Raw genomic sequence first — 13,673 nt, forward strand, 5'->3', positions numbered from 1 at the left:
GTCTGAGAAAGCCCTAATTCACCTTTTTTTCCTTTTCTTTTCAAGATTTACTTATTATTTGAGAGACTATACATGGCAGGGAGGGGCAAAGGGGGAGAGAGTCTTAAGCAGATTCTGTGCTGAGTGCAGAGCCTGATCAGGGACTCGATCCCACAGCCCTGATCCCCTGATTGGCGCTGAAACCAAGAGTCAGACATCCAACTGACTGTGCCACCCAGGCACCCCTCTTATTCACTTTTTTATTTGAGACTTAAACTCTTAAAATAGAGAGTGAAATTATTTAGGATATTTGATAATCATCAATTTAGTCATTCTTTTCTTCTATCAAATAAATTCTACTATTAAACATTGAGAATCCTGTTGAATCAGTACCTTTTTGGTATAATAAAGCATTAATGAATGGAAAATCCCGTTTTCTAGCTTTTGTGAATGTAGAAGTATATTTGTAAGATAGCCCTTGCCGTTAAACTTCCCTAACACCCACAGACCCCCTTAATAAAGGAGCGAAACATTTAGTAAGTTTAAAAATAGTAAACTAAATTGTTTTCTTTTGAAAATTTCCCTTAGTGTATTAATGGTGTTTAAAGTTCATTGCTGCTAAACTGACATAGGAATTTTGACTTGTTTTAAATGCCATAAAAATAGATTTTATTTCTGTTGGTAACTACTTTAGCAAAAAGAGCATGTTAAATTCAGGAATGATTTTAAAAACTAATACCGTTTTCGTTGTCTTTTTTAAAAAAGTACTTCCTGTATATAAATCTCTCCATGTCTACAGTCATACCAAATGCAAATGATTCATGAGTACTTGATTTCTTGCTTTGCATACAAAATTATCCTCTTAACAATAGGTAGAGCTGGCACTGGCAGTGATAATAGGTCAGTGATTTGGCAATTAAACCACTGCTAGTTTTTTGTTGAAGGGAAAAGAGATGAAGTCTCTGTCATTTGTTGAAATATGTTAGATGCCTGCCAGTTGAGAAAATGATTGTACTATTTGCGGGAGGTGTTGAATTAATATGGCTTAGTATTTTTTTATTTTTGACTTGTAAATAAAGTTTGATTGTCTTGTATTTTAAAGTTGCTCTCATGGTATCGTGCTTCTGAAAACTGAAAGTCACAATATTAGCACCTGGAAAATTTAGAAACTCTTGAAGAGTTTCCTTACTTAAACAACAACAGCAACAACAACAACAAACCCCTAAAAACTCCAATTTTAGTTAGGTATAAAAATATCTCCCCTCTAAGTACAGTCAGTTGCTACCATGTGATAGTTGTTTTCCAAAGACACCTCATATTATAAAAAATTGCATTTATGTTTTTAATGGTTTTAAGTTGCTGTAATTTTAGGGGAAAGGGTAGTGGTGGTTTAGATCAGTTTTCAGATTCCCAATGACAGTAATCATAGGAATTTAATAATTAGGTTTTCTTTTTCTCTATAAGTCACATGTGTATATCTATAAAACCCAAACCACAGTGATAAATTAGTATTTGATGATATAAAACTAGCTTTTATGCCAAATTAATGGTCTTTTCCTGTCATCACTATTATTAGTAGTATTGTTAGTTATTGATATGTAACAAACCATTCCAAAACTTAGTTTAAAACAATCACCGTTTTTTATTGCTCATGAGTCTTGGGTCATCTGGGTGTTTCTGCTGATCTGGGGCAGGCTTAAGTGATGTTATATGGGTTTGCTCATATTTCTTGTGGCTTAGCTGGTAGATTGGCTAAAACTAGCTTGGCTAGAGTAGTCTCATTCTCATGGCTGGTGCTTGGCTGGCTGTCAGCTGGGCTAATGGGAACTGGGCATTGTGTCTGTAGGTATCCAGCACGCTGGCCTCGACTTGTTTCATGGTGGCATAACATATTTCTAAGAGAGAGGTTATGGAAGCATGCAGGAATTCTAGAGGGCCATGCTCAAAACTGGCAAACTATCATTGTCATGGCTTTCTGTTGGCCAAAGAAAGTCAGTCCAGTTCAAATTCAAGAGGTGGGGAAAGATTACAAAGTCCCTTTGCAAGGGGGTGTAAATACAGGAATGCCTGAGAAAGTGGCAGAACTCTTGCATTCAATCTCCCACATTTAGTATAGTGCTTTTTTCAATTACTCAATCATATATTTTTTTGAAAATCCTTATTAATGATAAAGCATATATCCACTCCAGTGGGTAGCTGTGCTTAAACCTACAGCAGCTTTTGTTTTATTTTCTTTTTATAGTTAAAGCTTCCCCACATAATGCAGATTGGGTTCCCTAATTAAACAGTTGAGCTATGTCCCATTCTAGTTAAGAAAACTGGAAGAGATGCTTAAAATGGTCTTCTGCTGTATTTTAATCTGATTAAAAGTTTTCAGGCTTTCTTGAATCCTTTTGATAATCTCGTTTCTCACAGTCTATTCAGTCTTATTTCCCAGTGTTCTGTTCTCTGGCTTGCTCACTGATTTTTCTCCCTGTCATTTTTTTTTTTTTTCCAACTGAGATGAAATTGTTGTAACAACAACAGAAGAATCACAAATCGATGGCATTTACATTCACAATGCGCAACCAACACCCTTATCAAGTTCTAAAACATTTTCATCACCTCAAAAGAAAAATCTGTATCCATTAGCAGCCACTCTCCATTCCCTCCTCCCACAAGCCCCTGGCAACCACCAGTCTGCTTTCTGTCCCTGTGGATTTACCTATTCTGGGCTGTGACTTGTTTTTAACCACAGTGCATCTATTTATGTTCTTTCTGCCTAGAGTATCCTAAATCCTATTAGACTTCTTCGGTGTTTGGCCCACTAATTTCTTCCTCCTCACAAATATTGTATCCTGTAGTTAAGTTTGGCTGTACTGACCCTTAGTACTCCACTTCACTGAAACGCTCTTCTCTCAGATTGTTGCCTCTCAGTCTTTACTGTAACGGTGGGGGAGGAGAGAGGAGGGAGGGCTCTCCCCCCAGCGTTAGTATTTGGACCTCATTCCTTTGTTCTAAGTCTCTCCACCTTCTTTCTCCCTCAGTGATCTTAACTACTATTATAATGAACCTAGACCTTATTAGCCCAGTTCTCTTCAGAATTCCAGACCTGCTAGAATTTCCACCTAGATGTTTCTAATCTATTTAAACTGAATGTTAAGATTCAATTAATTTTCTCTCCTCACCCTCTCTCCTTCTTTAAATAAAATGAAACCAGTTATTGCTCTTCTCATTCACTATCTTGGTATATGGGACCATCATCCATACAGATCCTTGGGTTTGTTCCTAGGAATCAAGAGTTTTTTCTTCCTTATACTTAATTTTCTACCTGTAATCATTCTTCAAGTCTACTCCATCCCTAAATATCTCTGGAATGTCTATTCTTTTCCATTTTTATAGCCCTCACTTTAGTTTAGGACCTTACCACTCTGCTTAGACAGGGGTTCACAAACTATAGCCCACAGGCCAAATACAGCCAGCTCCAGTTTTTGTAGATCAAGTATTTTTTTGTTTTAAAGATTTTATTTATTTATTTGGCAGAGACACAGTGAGAGAGGGAAATACAAGAAGGGGGCAGTAGAACAGGGAGAAGCAGGCTTCTTGTAGAGCAGGGAGCCCAGTGGGGCTCAGTCCTAGGACCCTGGAATCATGACCTGAGCCCAAGGCAGACACGTAATGACTGAGCCACCCAGGGGCCCCTTGTAGATCAAGTTTAATGGAAATACAGCCTTGCTCATTAGTTTAGGTATTTGTTGTTGCTGGCTGCTTTTATGCTACAAAGACAGAGCTGCGTATTTGCAGATGAGCCCACATGTCCTGTAAAGCCAAAAATATTTACTGTCTGGCCCTTTACAGAAAAGCTTTCCTACCCTTGAACCAAAACTGATTTTCTGTCTCTAGTATTCTCTACCCTTTTCTCCCACCCCAGGTAAATATTCAGAAGTCTGACCCTAACATCCTCTTGCATGAATCTTTTATTTACTATTCATTCCTTACAAAATAAAGTTTAAGACCCCCTCTTACCGTAGCATAAATTACCTGCCTATTTGAAGTTTTCGACATTTCAGATTATTCTCTTCTTTGCTTTCTTCATACCTTCTACAACTTGTGCTGTACTTAACATAACAGTTATGCAGTTTTATCCATTTAACAGTATTCCCCTGGTAGACTTGGAAACCAGCCTTTTGCCAGACCTGGCACCAGTCACTGAATACTCCTTCAAGAAGTGTTTGTTGACTGAATGGATTGATTACTTTTGTGTTAGATTCTTCCTTACTAGTCTGGTAAGGTAAGAATTAAGCCTCAAACTACTTTTACATCTTCTGATTATATCTAAAGAAATACTAGATCCGGAGTAGGTACATGTAGTGGTTAAAATATTGATTTGAATTATCACCTAGATAAAATGAAGAGGCACAAAGATTCCTTTGGGGAAGGAAGGTTGGGCACTCATCAAAATGAAACTTGCTAAGCCCACTGAAAAGAACTTGGTTTGTCGTAATTACCAGCATTCCCCCTTTGCCATATATAGGCAGTTTTCCCCCTCTGTACTTGAGAATTTGATTTTAATTGAATACTTTCTGCCATCCCTTAGGCATCATATAATCTGTTCTACGTAGTACATTTATAAGGAAGAATTTTTGGACAGAATGTGTTGAGTACTTTTATTCTAAAAAAAGTACTGAGTAAGTCTGGGTGTAAAGGGGAACAGAAATCAATTGTTACTCTTGCCATTAGCTGTTAACTATCTGTATTTTTTCTTTACTGGATTAGTTTGCCCATTTGTGTATACGTATGTGCCAGCCCTGGTAGGATTCCTAGTAACAGTAGAAGAAGTAACAGTAGTAGTAGTCACTTGTCTAGTGCTTTCTATATGCCAGCTGCTGTTTTAAGTACAATATATTCACTTATAACCTCTGAGATAGATCTTGTTATCACTCTTTTATAGATGAGCAGCCTGAGATACAGAGAAGTGAAATAAATAAACTTGGAAATGAAATAAATAAACTCCCTTGACTTTATTTGTATTGTGGTAATCAAGAGGAAATCATCATTGGAGCTGGGTGGGGTTGGTCTTATAGATGTTGTTTTTAGCAAACTTAGAAAAACACTTGGAGGTATAACTTAAATACAGCAGATTGCATAAAGGCTAAATGTACAACTCAGTGAATACCCTACCCCTCAGATCGAAGTACAAAACATTTTTATCATTGTTGAGAAGGCTCTCTTATGGTCCCTCTCAGTCCATAAATACCTCACCCTTTACCTTGCTTTATTATTTAAAATTGTGTTTATTGCCTCTTGGTATGTATTATAGTTTGTCTTTCCTGCTAGAGTATAAATAAGGTTCATGAGGACAGGCACTTGATTTTCTTCACTGTTCTATTCCATTGCTCAGCTAGTGCCTGACATTCAGTAATTGTTCAACAACTATTAGATTGCTATAAATTAATTGAAAAATACTTGCTTGTCCACTACATACAGTGTTATGTGGTTTATAGATGCTGTTTTATTTACTAGGTATTGAGGGTAGATGATAAATTTTAGTTTCCTAGGAAGAGACTTTTGACATTCAGCAAGATAGTAAGCCAATTTTAAGACAAGGAAATTGAACTGTGTTGACATTGGGTTTAGTGTGTGCTGGTCTTTGCTCACATGAAGTTAGGAAATAATGGCAGCCCATCTATTAGATTGCCTTCTTGAGAGTATCTGATTTCTTATAGTTATCTCAGATTCTTCACTTACACTCTTGGTATTCTTTTTGAATACCTCTAAGAGTTGCAAAAGACTAAATGCTCCTGTTTTGTGAAGAGGGAATTGTGATAGGAAAAAAGCATTGGCTTATGTGATCAGGTAAGGCAGATTAGTTGTAGTTTAAAGGTCTTTTGTAAGTAAACAAGTTATGTGGTTTAGAAATCATTATAAGTTCAAACTTACATTCATGTAGAGCAGAAACACATTTTGAGCTGAAGGTGACCCTAATATTCTGACTCATGCTCTTGTCTGTCGAGTTTAACCCTCTTGTTTTACATTTGAGGAAACGGGGGTGCAAAGATGTGTCCTGTGCTAGCTGCTACAAAGCAGCGACCAAACCAATCTGTTTACCTTAAAAGTTAAAAGACTTTTTTGCAACATGTTGACAGAAGCATTTGGGAGTTTTTGTAAACATACATGATTTAGGGTCCTACTTCCAAAGGTTTTTATTTTTATTAGATTTGGGATGGGAGCTAGACATGTGCAATGAGATAACAAAAACTAAGCAAAATAAAAACTCAAACCACTAAAATGGAAAAAAAACAACCACAAAAACTCAAACCATGCTATCTCCTCAAACTTTTAATAACGGATTAATTTTCCAAGTGATACACACACTAGTGGCTTAGGGCCATTGTGTTATGTTTTCTTTTCTCTTTTCCTTTCCTTTTCTTTTTTTTCCCTTTCCTTTCCTTTTTTTTTCTTTTTTCTTTCTTTCCCCACTCCCGTTTTCCTTCCTTCTTTCTTTCCTTCCTTCCTTCTAGATTTTATTTCTTAGAGCAATTTCCAGTTTACAGAAAAACTGAACAGCAGGTAGGAGAATTTTCATATACTCCCTCCCTCCCCACACAGTTTCCCTTATTAACATCTTGGATTGTGTGGTACTTTTTGTTAATATTGATACATTGTTATTAACTAGAGTCTATAGTTTAAATAGTATTCATAATTGCCATTAGGCTCACTCTTTTTGTTGAATAGTTCTGTGGCTTTTGACAATTGCCAAATGTTAAATATTCACCATTGCAATATCATACAGAATAGTTTCCTCTGTGCTCCCGTATTCTTTCTTAATCCCCACATCCCTGCAACCACTGGTCTTTTAAGTATCTGAGTAGTTTTGTCTTTTCCAGAATATCATGTAGTGGCATCATATACTATACAGCCTTTTCAGACTTCCTTCTTTGACTTAGCAGTCTGAATTTCCATGTGTTTTTGTACCTTGATAGCTCATTTCTTTTTATTGCTGAATAATATTCCATTGTATGAAACAAACCAAAACCAAGGTTTGTTTATCCTTAGACTTATTAAAGGATATTGTGTGTGCTTCCATATTTTACAGATGTGAATAAAGCTACCAAAAATATTTGTATGCAGGTTTTTGAGTGGACATGTTTTCAGCTCACATGCATAAATATCTTTGAGTGTAAACTGCCAAACTGTCTTTCAAAGTGACCATATAATTTTGCATTCCTATCAGCCGTGTGCGAGAATTCTCTTGTTCTGCATTCTCACTAACCTTTGGTGGTGCCAGTGTTTTGGATTTTAGTTATCTTAATAGGTTTGCATGGTAACTTGTATTTTTTTGTGTGTATGTGGGTTTTTTTAAAAAAAGGTTTATTTATTTGAAAGAGAGAGCAGGAGCACACTTGAGCTGGGGCAGGGAGAGGGGCAAAGGGAGAAGGGGAGAGCGACTCTCCAGCAGACTCCCTGCTGAGCAGGGAGCTGGACTCAGGGCTTGATCCTGTGACCCTGAGATCATGACTTGCACCTAAACCAAGAGTTGGATGCTTAATCAACTGAGCCACCCAGGCACTCCAGTAACTAACTCATTGTTTTGATTTTCAATTCCATAGTGACATATAATGTTGAGCATTTTTTTCATATGCTTATGTGCCATCTGTATATCTTCTTTGATGAAGTGTCCATGTCTTTTGCCTAATTTTAATCATGTTGTTTTCTCATTCTTGAATTTTAAAAAGTTCTTTGGATATTGGGACACAAGTCCGTTGTTAATAAGTTACATGTTTTCCTGATATAAGTCTGTGGCTCGTGTTTCCCTTCTCTTAATATTATCCTTCGCAAAGCATAATTTTTTAAATAATTTTTTGTTTTTAATGAAGTCCAGTTTCTTTCATGGATCATGATCTTCATGTTGTATCTAAAAAGTCAGGGATGCCTGGGTGGCTATGTTGGTTAAGCCCCTGTCTTCCGCTCAGGTCATGATACCAGGGTCCTAGGATAGAGTCCGGCATGGGGCTCCTTGCTTGGTGGGGGCCTGCTTCTCCCTCTGCCTGCTCTGCCTGCGCTCTCTCTCTCTCTGATGAATAAATAAATAAAATCTTTAAAATAAAATAAAAAGTCATCACCAAACCCATGGTTTTCTCCTGTTACCTTTTAGAAGCTGTATAGGTTTTCCGTTTTACTTTAGGTCTGTGATCCATTTCAAGTTAATTTTTGTGGAGGGGATAAGCTCAGCTTTTGTTTTGTTTTGTTTGTTTGTTTGTTTGTTTTTGGCATGTGGATGTCCAATTGACCTAACATGATTTTTAGAGAAGACTGTCATGGCTTTTGATGTCTTCTTTCAAGGGAGTATGCTTACATGTGAATTACGATTCTTAAAATAAAATAAGAAACCTGAGATTACTATCATTATTTTTTTTTAAAGATTTTATTTATTTGACAGACATAGATCACAAGTAGGCAGAGAGGCAGGCAGAGAGGAGGAAGCAGGCTCTCCGCTGAGCAGAGAGCCTGACGAGGGGTTTGATCCCAGGATCCTGGGATCGTGACCTGAGCCAAAGGCAGAGGCTTTAACCCACTGAGCCACCCAGGCGTCCCTATCATTATTTTTGACTTATAGAGCTTAAAACAGCTGAGGAGGTGGTAACCTATAAAGTAAGAGCTTAGGCTCTAGAATAAGTTCTTTTAATCAGATTCTGAATATACCATTTACTAGCCGTGACCTTGGACAAGTTATTTACTGTTACTAAACTGTGCCTTAGTTTCCTCATCTGTATAAATTTTTTTTTATAGTTATGGAACGTTATTAATAATAAAGAACCCTCAAATGTTTTATATACTTTTAATTCACTATTCTTTATTATTCCTTAGAGTGTATTATAGGGAAATAATATAAACAAGAATAAACAATACACTTGGACCTTTTCTATCATTATTGGTAACTTTCTGACAGAAGCAGATTTACCTAAGGGAGCTTAATGACCTAGAAAAACTATCTAAAATTTAAAGAGCATAAAATGTAAAAAAGGAAAAACTGCTTACTTCATTCTAAATGTTCATTGTTTTTTTTTTTTTCTCATTTTATTTATTTTTTCAGCGTAACAGTATTCATTCTTTTTGCACAACACCCAGTGCTCCATGCAAAATGTGCCCTCTCCATTACCCACCACCTGTTCCCCCAACCTCCCACCCCTGACCCTTCAAAACCCTCAGGTTGCCCCAACCTCCCACCCCTGACCCTTCAAAACCCTCAGGTTGTTTTTCAGAGTCCATAGTCTCTTATGGTTCGCTTCCCCTCCCCAATGTCCATAGCCCGCTCCCCCTCCCCCAATCCCACCTCCCCGCAGCAACCCCCAGTTTGTTTTGTGAGATTAAGAGTCATTTATGGTTTGTCTCCCTCCCAATCCCATCTTGTTTCATTTATTCTTCTCCTATCTCCTACCCCCCCATGTTGCTTCTCCATGTCCTCATATCAGGGAGATCATATGATAGTTGTCTTTCTCCGATTGACTTATGAACAAGTCAGGAAATGACAGATGCTGGCGAGGATGTGGAGAAAGGGGAACCCTCCTCCACTGTTGGTGGGAATGCAAGCTGGTGCAACCACTCTGGAAAACAGCATGGAGGTTCCTCAAAATGTTGAAAATAGAGCTACCCTATGATCCAGCAATTGCACTACTGGGTATTTACCCTAAAGATACAAACATAGTGATCCGAAGGGGCACGTGTACCCGAATGTTTATAGCAGCAATGTCTACAATAGCCAGACTATGGAAAGAACCTAGATGTCCATCAACAGATGAATGGATAAAGAAGATGTGGTATATATACACAATGGAATACTATGCAGCCATCAAAAGAAATGAAATCTTGCCATTTGCGACGACGTGGATGTTCATTGTTTTTAAAAATCAATAAATACCATCAAGTAGTTTAAGACCAAATGTTATATGTGTAAGAAGATGGTGAAAGAAGAGTTGTAGCACTTTGTAAAATGTATTTCATTCCTTTGCATATGATGTATGATACACTTTCTGCTTGGTTGTGTATTTAGAATCATTTCTTACTTTAGGTTGTGTTTGAGTTCTCTCTCCAGTAAGTGTTTGACTCTTTTAGGTAATATATCTGCAGTTCTTCAGTATCTGTCACAGAATTTGTTTCTCAATTGCTGTGTATTACTTTTAAAGTATTGTTTTCTAGTGTCTTACTATTTGATTTTTAGTTTTTCTTAAGAGTAGATAGAGGAACGATTTGCAGTGTAACCATGTGCAGTGTAAGAAATGCCTATTTTTAAAGTTAGACTGGGTAAAATAGAGGGTTGAACAAGGGTCCTTTCGGGTAATACCTTGAACTGAGCAGTTCCTTATTTGTTTCACATAATTGCTAGTGAATAACGGGTATTTCCATACTTGTGTATTCAGCATTTCTGTGTATTTAGTAAATAAGATATTGAGATTATAATTGTTTAATGCACTGATAGAAATTGCTGTCCTGCTGAGTTATCATAAAGTTTGAGTTTTGTCAAAGCAAACTTGATTTTTAGGTTACATTTTTTCTATGGTAAGGAATTTGTAAATGTATCTTAACAGAGATCCTGAAACCTTTATTAAGGCATACTGTTATTTTGATCTCTGTAAACAATTCCTTTCTTAAAACTGACCTGTGGCATAGATTTTTTTTTTTTTTTTTTTTTTTTAAAGAAAGAGAGCATGCACTAGTAAGCATGTGAGCAGAGAGGGAGCAGCCGAGGGAAAGGAAGAGAATCTCAAGCAGGCTCCATGCTCAACCCCAGAGCCTGATGTGGGGCTTGATCTCAGGACCCTGAGATCATGATCTAAACCAAAATCAAGATTCCGACTCTTAACTAACTGAGCCACTCAGACACCCTGCAGAGATTTGTTTCTTAATTAAAAAAAAAAAAAAAAAAAAGACAGATTTTACTTATTTACTTTAGAGAGAGAGAGAGAGAGGGAAAGAGCAAGCAGGAGGAGGGAGAGGGAGAGAGAAAATTTCAAACAGACTCCAAGCTGAGCACAGAGTCTGACAGGGGACTCAGTCTTATGACCCTAAGAGCATGACCTGAGCCCAAACCAAGAGTCAGATGCTTAACCAACTGGAGGCAGATTTGTTTTTTTAATTAAGACTTTATTCTAAGAGTTATTTGGCAACTAAATGACTCGTGGTCCACCTTCTCTTAGATACTTAAATTGGTGATACCCTGTAGATGTTCAAAACAAAACAAAATAAAACAAGAACAAAAAAAACTAGTGATTAATATTAGTTTGACAACATAATTTTTTTTTAAAGATTTTATTTATTTATTTGACAGAGAGAGAGATCACAAGTAGGCAGAGAGGCAGGCAGAGAGAGAGGAGGAAGCAGGCTCCCCTTGGAGCAGAGAGCCCGATGTAGGGCTCAATCTCAGGACCCTAAGATCATGACCTGAGCCAAAGGCAGCCGCTTAATCCACTGAGCCATCCAGGCGCCCCAGACAACATGAATATTCTTAATGAGAATATCTTCTAAATTATCAGAATAAACCAGTACTTATATTTTCCTGCTAGTTAAAAAAACACCCCAGACTTCTTCTTCTTCTTTTTTTTTGGCAAGTTGTACCTGATGCTGGTTTTACTCATTCTGTGCACAACAGAGCATCAACAAGCTACATATTTTGTAATGTACAGAGACTTTTAAAAGTACATTCCATTCCTGATAAAAATATTCAACAAGTGAGGAATAGGAAGGGGCTTCCTCTGCCTGATAAAGAGCAGCTGTGAAAAAACCAGGAGCAAACATCGTACTTACGATGAAAGACTGAATGTTTTCCTCTGAGATCAGAAGCAAGATAAGGTTATCCACTTCTGCCACTTCTATTCAACATTGAGGTTCTTGCCAGGGCACTTTGGCAAGAAAAGGAAAAAGTGTCCATATTGGTAAGAAAGAAGGTAAAACTCTCTGTTTGCAGATGTGTGTAGAAAGTCCAAGAGATCCACTATTAATCCACTATTACAGCTGATAAATGAATTTACCAAGATAGAGAATCAATGTAAAAAAAAAAAAAGTTGTATTTTTATAGTGGAAATTAGCAAATTATGAGAGACCAGTTCCATTTACAGTAGCATCAAAAGAAGTAAAATACTTAAATTTAACAATAAATTCGTTTGATAAATTTAATGAAAGAAGCACAAAACTGATACTCTGGAAATTACAAAATATTGTTAAACAAAATTAAAGAAACCTAAATAAATGGAAAGACATTGGATGTTCATGGATTGAAAGACTTAATATTGTTTAGGTGGCAGTACTCCTCTAATTCATAGATTCAGTGTGATCCCTATCAAAATTTTAACTGCCTTTTGGCAGAAATTGATAAGCTGATTCTAAAATTCATACGGGAATATAAGGGATCTTGTATTAATTTACTTGGGCTGACATAAAGTTCCCAAAACTAGGTGACTTAAAACAACAGAATTTTACTGTTCCAGAAGCTAGAAATCCAAAATCAAGTTGTTGGGTGGGTGATGTGCTCTCTGACAGCTGTAGGGAAGAATCCTCCCTTGCCTTTTCTAGTTTCTGGTATTTGCTAACAGTCCTTGGCATTCTTTGGCTTATATATACATCACTCCATTCACCTGGATGTCTTCTCTCTTCTTCTTTCACATTGTCTTCCCTTTGTATGTGTTTGTCTCTGTGCACTGAAGTCCCCTTATAAAGAGACCAGTCATATTGGATTAAGGGCCACCTGAATAACCGCATTTTAATTTGATTACCTCTATAGCCCCTGTTTCTAAAGTCACATTCTGAGGTAATTCAGGGTTAGAATTTCCATATGACTTTTTGTTTTGGGTGCGGGGAGGGGGGAAAGACACCAAATTCAACCCTTAACAGATCCTGAGTAGCCAGAAAAATCTTGAAAAAAAAAAAAGAGAACTTCTGCTTTCTAATTTCAAGACTTAGTACAACGCTACAATTATCCAGATAGTGTGCCACTGATGTAAGGATAGACAAATCAATGGAATAGATTTGAAAATGTAAAAATAAACCCTTATGTTTATGGTCAGTTCGTTTTGAAAAGGATACCAAGACAAGTTGGAAAAGAATAGTCTTTTCCACAAACAATCTGGGACAAATGGCTATCCACATGCAAAAGCATTGAAGTTGAACTATATTACACCATATACAAAAATTACCTCAAAATAGATTAAAGACCTGTGTGCAAGAGCTAAAACTGTAAACTCTTAAGAAAAAGAAGGAGTAAATCTTTGTGACCTTAAATTAGACAGTGGCTTCTTAGCTGTTACATCAAGAGCAAAAGCAATGAAAGAATAAATAAATTGAACATTATCAAAAGTGAAAACATTTATGTTTCAAAACACCATCAGGAAAGAGAAAAGACAGTCCACAGAAAGGGAGAAAATATTTGCAAATCATGTATCTGATAAAGGACTTGTACCCAGAAAATATAAATAAATCTTATAACTCAATACGAAAGACAAAGTCATTCAATTAAAAATTGGCACAGACATTTCTACAAAGAAAATGTACAAATGGTTAATAAATACATGCAAAGGTGTTTAACATCATTAGCCATCAGGAAAATCTAAATACTACAGTGAAATACAACTTTATATCCATTGGGATGGCTAGAATCAGAAGTCAGTATCAAGTGTTTGTGAGGATTTGGATACACTTTGGAAAGCAGTCTGATAGTAACTTAC

The 13,673-nt window shown here is 36.8% G+C and overlaps 1 protein-coding gene across 2 annotated transcripts in view; it reads left to right on the forward strand.

The window, feature by feature from the left end:
* Positions 1-13,673, forward strand: part of GSK3B (glycogen synthase kinase 3 beta) — a 209,890-nt gene that overhangs the window by 34,121 nt on the left and 162,096 nt on the right. The gene's annotated exons all lie outside the window — the stretch shown is intronic.

This window comes from Meles meles, chromosome 4 (genome assembly GCF_922984935.1).
Source record: "Meles meles chromosome 4, mMelMel3.1 paternal haplotype, whole genome shotgun sequence".
Lineage (NCBI taxonomy): Eukaryota > Metazoa > Chordata > Mammalia > Carnivora > Mustelidae > Meles > Meles meles.